The following is a 9,888-nucleotide window of genomic DNA, read 5'->3' on the forward strand; positions in this document are numbered from 1 at the left end:
AAAGACAAACTAGTAGAAGCTTCCATTGCCCACCACGGGGCCGTGTCCAGCGGGCACGGGGGCGTGGTGAAAGTACAGCAGGCGCATTAATTGTAATTGCGAATTACAATTAATGAAGAGAGAGAGTGTCAGACGGGCACGGGGGCGTGTCCAGCGGACACGGGGCCGTGCCTAGCCTTCTGTTCAGCCTATAAATAGGGGTGCTTGGTTTCATTCCATCTCATCCCTTGGCACACCACCTCTCTCACACTTCATCCACCACCCACCACCACCATAACACCATCATCCACCACCATCATCCATTGTCCATCATAGAGTGTGTGAGTCGTCTCGGGATCCAAGATTGATCGTAAGAGTTCTTGACAATCAAGGCCATGTTTGCCTAAGTCTCTTACATCACTTGGTGAAGACAAGTGTTTAGTATAATACTTTTTATTTTTAGTCTTTTGCACTTTTTATTTGGTTTTGTATTAATGACTTTAATAACTAGTTACTTATGTTGAAGGTGATATTTCCTTATCGTTTGTCCGTGGTGTCTTGGCGTTATTTTACTGTCTATATAAAATAAAAGATTTTCACCATTCATATCTCCACGGTCTATATGGAGGTATGTTGGCTACCTGGTCGGGGGTTAAGGGAACAGTTTGGTAAGGGTCTTGCCCTTGTTCAGCGTTTAGAGGTCCTGCTTGGGACCTGGGTCAAATTTAGTAGGATCTCCTTCAATACCCATAGGTATTGGATGGCGGAGATCCAAACTCTTTGACCCCCTCATAAGTTAACTACTATTAATACTATAACCCGGCTATTTAGGACTGTATCCCTGCTGACTCAGACTACTTAGCCGAGGGTAACGTCACCGCCGAAAGCGGGGCCTACCACAATTTGCATTAATAACTTAATTCATTATCTTTCAATAATCCGACCCTTTAGGATTGTATCCTTGCTGACTCAAACTACTGGGTTGAGGGTAACGTCGCCTTCAAAAGAGGGGCCTACTACAATAACTAAGATAATCTCTTAAACAAGTGCAAAAGTGCAAAAATAATCAAAGGTTATACTAACACACGTGTCGGATCCAAGTGATTCATCTTGTCTATCTGTTTTTATTTTATTTTATTTTTCAGCATTTAGTTAGTTTTTATTTTTCTTAGTTTAAAACATTTTTCTCACTTTTTGATTTGATTAGACGTTGAGGATAAACCGGTATTAAAAGCTCTTGTGTCCTTGGACGACCTCGGTATCTTACCAACACTATACTACGTCCACGATGGGTGCACTTGCCCATATGTGTGTTTAGTGTTAGTAAATATCGTGTTTTATAAATTTAAAACTTGGCTAAAAGTGTAAAAAGGGCTTAAATATACATCTAAAATATAACACACTTCACGCATATCACAAACCTGAGAATCCAGGTGTTCCTCCAGTGATGACAACTAAATCCACATCAGCTGCCTTTCAGATCTTTTGGGATAGAATTCAGGAACAGTAAAGAAAAAGCAATTCAGTGTTAATCAACATAAAGTTTACAAGAAAAAGACAGTAAAGAAGGTGACAACATGACAAGTAAACAATCGCTTGTCAAATCTAAGCTCAAGAACCCATGTCTTTTGCTCAACGCTGCTCGCCAATTCTAACAGCTAAGAACTATGAATATTTGTTCAAACACATTGACTTTTGTTGATCTGTTGCTAAACTTGAGTTTGAGTTTTCAAGAAGCTTGTTTTGATAATAGTTGCCTAATTTAATATCAGCATCTGGTTATGTAATTCGAAGTAAAAGTTGACGTCGTTTATAAAGTATAAACAAAACAGGTGCAAGCTAGGCACCTTAAATAGACGCAAGGCAGGCTTGGCGTAGGCACTATGAGAACTTAGCTCTGTCCAAGACTTAACTGGGCTAAAACCGGCCAGTGCCAACCAAAACTGACCTAAACGGGTACAAAATTGAAACAAGCTCATTAGTATCCTTAGGAGCAGGCCAAGCATAACCTTTGGTTCCCTTTGCCAAAATCTTTTACATAAGGCAATGTAGAGTATATAAAAACAAATTTATTTTATTTTCCATTTTGATTTAAAAAGAAGTTTTAATGTAGAGTTAGTTCTGTATAGCTATCTAGCAGTAAATTAGGCCAACCAAACAGTGATTCATAAATTCAACGACATCAACAATAACATTTTCAACTATATCTAGCTTGCCTCATGTAGTTTAGATAGCAGTCAGCATATGATTTCCGACTACTAATCACTTGCTGACATAAAAACAAATTTGTTTACACATACCGTATTTGGGCAGACATCTTCTATTCGCATTCAAGAATGGATTCGCCTTTTTATGCTCAGGGGTGGGCATGTAAACAGGGTTATAACTACCACTGCTGATGAAGCAAGCTCTACAAACAATGGCTTCATGGCAGGAACGAATATTTCAATGTAAACATGATTATATCAACGTGATTCGGCCCTGTTCTCTGTTTCTAAACCATCCAAAAGATGTAAATTTTCAACTAATAAATGCATCCAAGAACTGGAAAAGAGAGATTAAGATAGACCATTGGACCGAGAACTCGAGAAGATGTCTTGTCGTCTTCCATTGCCGAAATCCATAGCCATCGTCGTGACAAGTTCGACTCGCCGAACCCCACCCCCTGCTGTTCTTATAACACCGTCAACTAAACATAATACAAAAAACAATTATTAGAAAGATAATAAACAAGAACTAGTCATCAGAAAACACTTTAGACAAAAGATTAAATGTTTTCGAATTCCCTTTTTATATTTATACAACAATAGTACAAACTGAAGCATTACCACTTAAATCTACAACTCCAAAACAACAGGTACAATACAAAATACTTAAGGAAGATCTCTCACCTTAAATTGCAGGCGAATCAAAGAAGATGAAGACGTGAACTGCAGAGACTTTAGCATACATTGGAACCGAATTTCTACAACAATAAACTGCAAAAAAGATGATGTGTTAATGGCTTGCGCAAGCCACTAAAAGTAGTTATAAAACGAATCAATACATATACACGACCTGAAGGTATGGCAACACCCATGTGTCATTCGTATTTAAAAAGGAATTTTTAAGCCTGTTTGAAAGCCACATCAGTATCATTTACAAAACAAGGAATTTTTTAACCTCTTTGAAAGCCACATCAGTATCATTTTTTCCTATATTACCTAAAATCAATAAAATCATACGCCACTAATCAAACCAGTAAGTTTTTCATAGTAAATCAAATCAGGAATTCACAGACATTCCTCAACTATTTCACCTATAAAACAAACTTAAGACCATAACAAAATTCATACACATACAACAACAAATTAACCAGTACTATTACACATCTGAAATTTTATAAGCACTAAATTGAAACTTATTTTAGGGTTAGAAACTATTAAGATACCTGAATGTTAACAATAACACCTCATTTGACAATCTGTAGACCTAATAATGAAACAGATTATACATAAATAACACCAGGACATATGTAACTAAACGTCCGGATAACTAACCTGTGAAATTACGAGATTATTCCGGTGATGGTAACGGTGGCTCTGCCTCCTTCAAGATTGCAGTTGTGATGTTTAGTAGACAAAATATGCAATTGAAACCCTAGGTGGATGACGAGGTTCTCCCACCGCCACCGTCTTCGCTACCATTTATGGTGTTACCCATTGAACATATCCCATTTGCCATTTGAAGCGACGCCGGTGATTTAAGTTTGCATTAATTTAATGTTGTGGGTAAACAAACAGTTTTGTTGAAAGTCGATTTCAATCAAAAAGAAAACTCATAATAGATTTCAATCATAAAACCTAATTGATTATACATATAATTGCTCGGATGGTTTGGGCGACTGATATTGAATTAGGGGCAAATATGGGAGAAAGGGATGGAGATTAGGGTAAGAAGGCGTGATGGTTCGGCTGCCGTGTTAAGAATTGTGCCGGAAATTACTATTTTGCCCAAAGGAAATGCTTTATATATGTTTATAGATATCCCAAATGTCCATATTGACACATCAATGTTCTAGAAGTGAGTTATCATACTATCACATTTGTATTTTCTAGTAAATCTCTCTATATTTATTCATCATACACCCGAGCAATTCTTCTTATTACACTACTTTCAATACCATCTATCACTAAAAGTACAAACTCTATTAAAATGATTTAGTCATGTGTAATTTTTTTTAAATATATGATTGTGAGGCACTCACTTTCGCCCGTAGGTCTTTGAATTCTTCCTCTGCTATGTTGACTTCCTATAGTCAACTAATATCATGTCAAGTAATCAACATTTCATCATATATAAGCCTTTTTATCCCATAGGAATTTTTACATTCATTGGCTTTCACACTATCTGATGAAACAATGGTTAACCGGGCAGGGTTAACTCACTGGTCTCCTCAAGAAGGGTTAATCCCTTCCTCTCGAGGATCCTGGCTGGATCGTCCGCCGGTTGATCTCCTACACAAGGAAAAAAGCCGTGACTCGTAACAAAGAGGATGGGGGTGGGGGGTGCTCCTTGTTACCACTCTCCGGTGTGAGAATCAGTAGTTTGCTTGGGAAGCAAAGTGTGATAGTAGTAGTAGTGAGAGAGTTGTGAAGAGATACCTCAAACCTGGTTTGGGGTCGGTATTTATAGCCGAGGAGTGAAGGAGGAGTTGAATGGACGGACTGACGACGTGCAACCTTTATGCAGGTGTGTCAGGCTTGTCGGTCATGGAGGTGAAGCCACCTCCTACTGCAGTGTCAGTCTGTTGCTTATGCAGGTGTGTCAGGCTTGTCGCACCGCATCGCTACCTGCGGTAACTGCCGTTGTTTTCTGGCAAAGACTGTGGGATGCGGTGCCAGGCCGCATCGCCACTTGTGGTGACTGTTGCTGTTATCCAGATCCCTTGTATTGATAGAAGTGTTCACAAGATGCGGTGCTAGGCCGCATCGCTATGCGTACACCATTTTCATACACTAGATGCGGTGCCATGCCGCATTGTTATACCGTGCTCATATTCCAGTAAATTCCTCTTCCATCATTGGGCAGATTGGATTCGACCTCTATGTTCGCGCGTGCCCGCACGGACACATATAAGTCTTTAGCTAGTGGGGGTTTTGATAAGGGTAATGGTCACTCGCGGTCATGCTGATGCGAGATCTGGGACCATACCCCTTCAAGTCCCTCCCCACTATAGTGTTGTTTCCGTATGCAAGTTGCATGTGAGAGGAGTACTGGACTATGGTGTCTAGAAGGTAGTGCGTATGTTGTAGAAGATTCTAGGCCATGTAGATGGCTCCTGCTTCTAGAAAATCAAGCCGGGGATCTGGTAGAGTCGTGTGACGCCTCTTCCGTACCGGTGGGCAAGTTTCGTCTGATGCGAAATTCTCAGCCTAGGGTTTTGATCTGGTAGCATGGGCTACCTGTTTCTGATGTCATCAGGGTTGGGTGCCACCTGTTGGTGTGTCGAACCAACCTCTGAGATCGTGGTTGAAGATGTCCACAAACTTCGAACCAACCTTTTAGGTGGTGAATGAAGAAGAGAGTAGGCTTCGAACCAACCTTTGTAACAGTGACGGAAGATATCCGCAGCCGTAACTCTAGTTGTAACCTTTGCGGTAGCTGATGCAATGCTCTGAGTGGCTTTGCTCAAGCTCTATGTTCAGCAATTGGACATGTAATGATGATCCTTACTTTGTGGGGTGTTCATGTTCTTCCAATTAGCTTTCAAGTAACCGCACGTCCTTTGTGGTTACCTCGTTCCTTTGCATTGTTGCCCATGTTTGGTCGAACAATGTGGGGTACTTGCGTCATTGTTGGCCGTGTTTGGTCGAACAATTTGAATCTGGATAATGGTCAAATAAACATGGTCATAGGCATGGTTATGCCCACCATTGTTTATGCTATCCAGCTCACAAGCGGGCAAACAAAGTCATAAGCAGACTTGTTACCACTATTCGTTCGCTTGTTGCTCAACGAGAGCTCTCGAGATGATTGGATATCTCGTTCGCACACGTTCTATAGCCACTTTCCTTCACGCTTCAATAGGAATCAGTTTTCCATGAAGTAGCTTCGTTCATCTGTGTGATGACTTAGTCGTGGCTCTTCCGTAGCTACCATTCGCGTAGCTGGATATATGACCGCAGTGACTCATGAGTGTCTACGATTTTGTGACAAAAGACTCGCATTAAAAGAGTGTTTTGCTCGTATGCGGCTCTTGAAGGATCAGGAGTTAGGGTTGCTGATGTGCGGTCGCGCATCATACTTATCCTTTTCCATAAGGAGAATCTGTTTGTGCACCCTCTGTGGTTGTGAACCGGACACGAGGGATTTGAAGCTTGAAGATGCCTGAAGGAGTGTGGTTTGCTTCGTCCTGGGAAGCGGTTTTCGCAGTCCAAAGAGCGACACTGGTTCTGAGCATCTGACACACCTGTGCGGGCTCGTGTGTGCCATCTCCGCATATTCCACGTGTGCTCGTGGGAATATGAGGATATTATTTATACTCCTTTACATAATGTAGAGATATATATTTTTTTCCTTTTTTGAGGGGTATGTAAAAAACGACATGCGGTATGGGTTATGGTGCGGTTATACCAGAGAAACCGCATACCGCTTATATTTGGATAATATTGTCGGTTTTTTGTTGCATACGTGGCTGAACGCACGTGTGAGTTGGTGAAAGTTGGTAGGATTTTCTGCATGTGCTGATAGGAAAGGACGTTTGCACTGCCCAAGGTCATTAATGCACTGTAGCAGGAGTGTAAACGTCTCCTTTGGCAGGCGCGTGGGCGGCCACGCGCGCGTGGTAACCGTCAGCGGGACTGTCGCTGGACACGTGTCGCCGCGTAACTCGTTCTTTTTGATCGTGATGATTCAGTTACCCCTCTGCATTAATTACGATGAGTATATACGGGGAAACCGTTTGTGGTTTCCCCTCACTTGTTCAAAATTTCAAAATTTTCCGGCAAGAGAAAAAAGTGTTGTCTTCGTCTTCTCCGATAACTTTTCTGAAATTCCGGTGAGTTGCTGAGTTCTTGTACTCGTTTTCTTCTCTATTTTTTCCATTTCAATGGCTGAACCATCGAATCCACATAATGTGGAGGGTGAAAACCCTGAACATTCGTCACGGGCGGCGGCGGAAGAAGATGAAGATGATGGTGGTGCACCCGGCGGTGGTCTACCAGTATTAAAGTGGTTGAAGGATCAGTTTGAGACCCTGGTGACCAGTATCCAAATGCCCAAAGAGTTTGGGGCTACGTACCCACAAGAAGGTGACACCGGTGCCGACGCTCCGGCGGGATGCCTCACCCTGTGGGCTGACTTCTTTTATGATGGCAACCTCTGACTGCCATTAACGGTGTTTTTTGCTGAAGTGTTGGAGTACTATCAGATTCATATCTCCCATCTGAGTCCGTTCGGGATGTTTCGAATCAGGAATTTTGAGTACACTTTTTGTGCTCTTGGTTTGGAGATTACCGTTGAAAATTTTCGGCGGTTCTACCAGTTGACGGTGAACACCGGGTTCTTTTCTTTCAACCAACGGTATGGGAGCACCAAGCTGATGACCCCTCCCAAGGGTCTCACAAAGTGGAAGAGGAAGTTCTTCTATGTTAAGGCTGTTGCGGTAGCCGCGAAGATGACTTTTCGGAACGTGAATGAGACCATTACGGCGGAGGATCTTGCTCTTCCAAATGCTGTTAAAGTGAGTTGGTTCCCAAGGTTGAAATCCATTGAGCTCAAGAAGCTGGATAACTCGCAGTTGTGGGTGTTGCGGATGATGTTGTCCAGGCCTGATAGGAAGGCAAGGCCCGTTCTGCGGGAAAAAAAGTGGTGGTAAGCATTTTTACTTTTGTGCGGTTTCCTTGCTTCCTTTTTTTTTACTGATTTTGTATCTGTACTATCAGAGGACGCTCCCCTGTGGAGGATGTTTGATCCGACTTTCGAGGACAAAGTTGAGTTACTTCCGTGCGCGGAACGTGAAGGTTTTAACCTAGAGATTGTTGGCAACTTCCGCTTTCTTGAACGCGAGGTGCTGAAGGCGCCACTGCCGCAAGGCAAATGTATAATTTATAGCTTCCTTGTTTTGTAAAGAAGTTCACCCATGTGATTTGCTTGCTTGATTGTTTAAACGCAGGTAATCTTGGGGCTCTGGGGAAGTTTGAGGTGAAGACTGTCCCCAAGAAGCATGCGGAGAAAAAGCATCCAGAAAAAATTGTGCGGGGTCGCCAGAAGAAAAACCCTGAGGCTACTGTTGTGCCCTCTTTGGTGCCGCATGCGGCAGGTATCTCTCATTCTTGTTACCGCAGATATACCGATTACGTGGTAGTATCTGACACCCTTGAGGGCTTGGGTGTTCCAGGTGGTGGTGCGGCTGCAGGTAGGAACTCTGCGGGTCCGAAGCCTGCTGGTGAGAAGAAGAGAAAACAAGAGGGGAAAGCTGCTGATGCTGGTGAGAAGAAGCGTCCGAGGATACAGATAAAACGGACGACTGCTGTCTCGCAGAAAAAGCCTGTGGTTGCGGCTGGTGAGTGTCATACCCTTATAAGTTTTTGCAATTGTAACTTGTTTTTGATGGTTATTGTTGTTCTGCTCGCAGAACCGCAAGATGGAGATTTCTCCTCTTTGTTTGATGCTCCCCTTTCTCCCCCGCATGACACGGCTGTGGATGCGGGGGTTAATAAAGAATTTACCGGCCCTTTCGTTAAGGTGGTAAGCGAGCCCTCTGTGCAGGCAGAGGATACTGGGAAGAAGGATGCGGCTCAGATCTTTGATACGGTGGATTCCTCAGACAATCTGATCTCCCCGGAGGATACTGGTGATCTGAACCTTAAGTTTGCCATGGTGAAAAGCAACAGTCTGATGCGGAAAAGCACAAGTCTCCCGCCACCGCGAAGGTTTCTAGTTCCGCTTCTGGGGGTGCGGGTTATGAAGGACCTCCTATTCAGCCTGGAGAGTCTGAATTAGATTTTTACTTCCGCACCAACACGGAGGATCGGAGTACGAGCTACCACCGACCCCCCTGGAGTGTTATGCAGGGGATGACATTTCAAGTGATCCTTCTGCTTGTAAGGAGATTTTGGGTGGCTTGGGCACTCCGTTTGAAGTTAACCGTGCCCGTGCCTTGCCTCGCGAGCTCCGTATCAACCAACTCTCCTCCATGCTTGTGGGGAGTTCCATAGTGGCGAATGCCATTATGGAAGATTACAAGGTGCTGGGGCGCAGGGAGGAGGAAACTGCTCGCTTGCGGGCTGAGGCTGAAGAGTTGGTGAAGGCTGCTCGTGAGGGTGCAGAGCAGCTCAAATGGGATAAGGCTGCCTTTGAGCAGCATAAGCAGACTGAGGAGTGGGCTGCAACTGCTGGCCTTAAACAGGTTCGTACTCTCGCCAAATTGCTCTCTGATGAGCGCAAGAGTTGGAAAGAAACCCTTTCTAATGAGCGCAAGACATGGAAAGAATCTGGGGCGAAACAGAATGAAACGCTGTTTCGTGTTCGTCAGGAGCTGGCTAATGTCAAGGTAGCGAACGCTGCTTTGGTCAAGGAGAAGGCCGCAGCTGAGGCGGTAGCCAAAGGGGCTAAGGAGACTGAGTCCCGTATTGCCAAGGCTCTTGAAGAGGCCAAGGAGGTGGGGGCCCGTGCTGCCAAGGCCCTTGAAGAAGCGAATGCTGATCGCTCTCATTTAAACAAGACTGTTGGAAGCCTCCAGGTATGAGTTGCCTTTGTTTGTTGAATTTGTAGATTTCTTTCCCAAGTATGTTTATCTTTATATGCTTGTGTTCTTTGTTTTCGAAAGGCTGAAATGCAGAATCGCGAGACCATGCTTGCGGAGGTCACTGCCCGCGCAACTGAAGCTGAAGCGCGGGCAAGTGAGGCTGGTGAGGCTAGAGATAG

General features: G+C 43.7%; 1 long non-coding RNA gene across 1 annotated transcript; it reads right to left on the reverse strand.

Annotated features, from left to right (window-relative positions):
* Positions 1–2,133: 2,133 nt before the first annotated feature.
* LOC110897180 lies at positions 2,134–3,068 on the reverse strand. The gene is made up of 3 exons (XR_002568513.2): positions 3,037–3,068; positions 2,871–2,957; positions 2,134–2,668 (listed from the first exon to the last, which is right to left on the reverse strand). It is a non-coding gene; the product is annotated as an uncharacterized LOC110897180 (long non-coding RNA).
* Positions 3,069–9,888: the final 6,820 nt, after the last annotated feature.

This window comes from Helianthus annuus, chromosome 2, assembly GCF_002127325.2.
Source record: "Helianthus annuus cultivar XRQ/B chromosome 2, HanXRQr2.0-SUNRISE, whole genome shotgun sequence".
Lineage (NCBI taxonomy): Eukaryota > Viridiplantae > Streptophyta > Magnoliopsida > Asterales > Asteraceae > Helianthus > Helianthus annuus.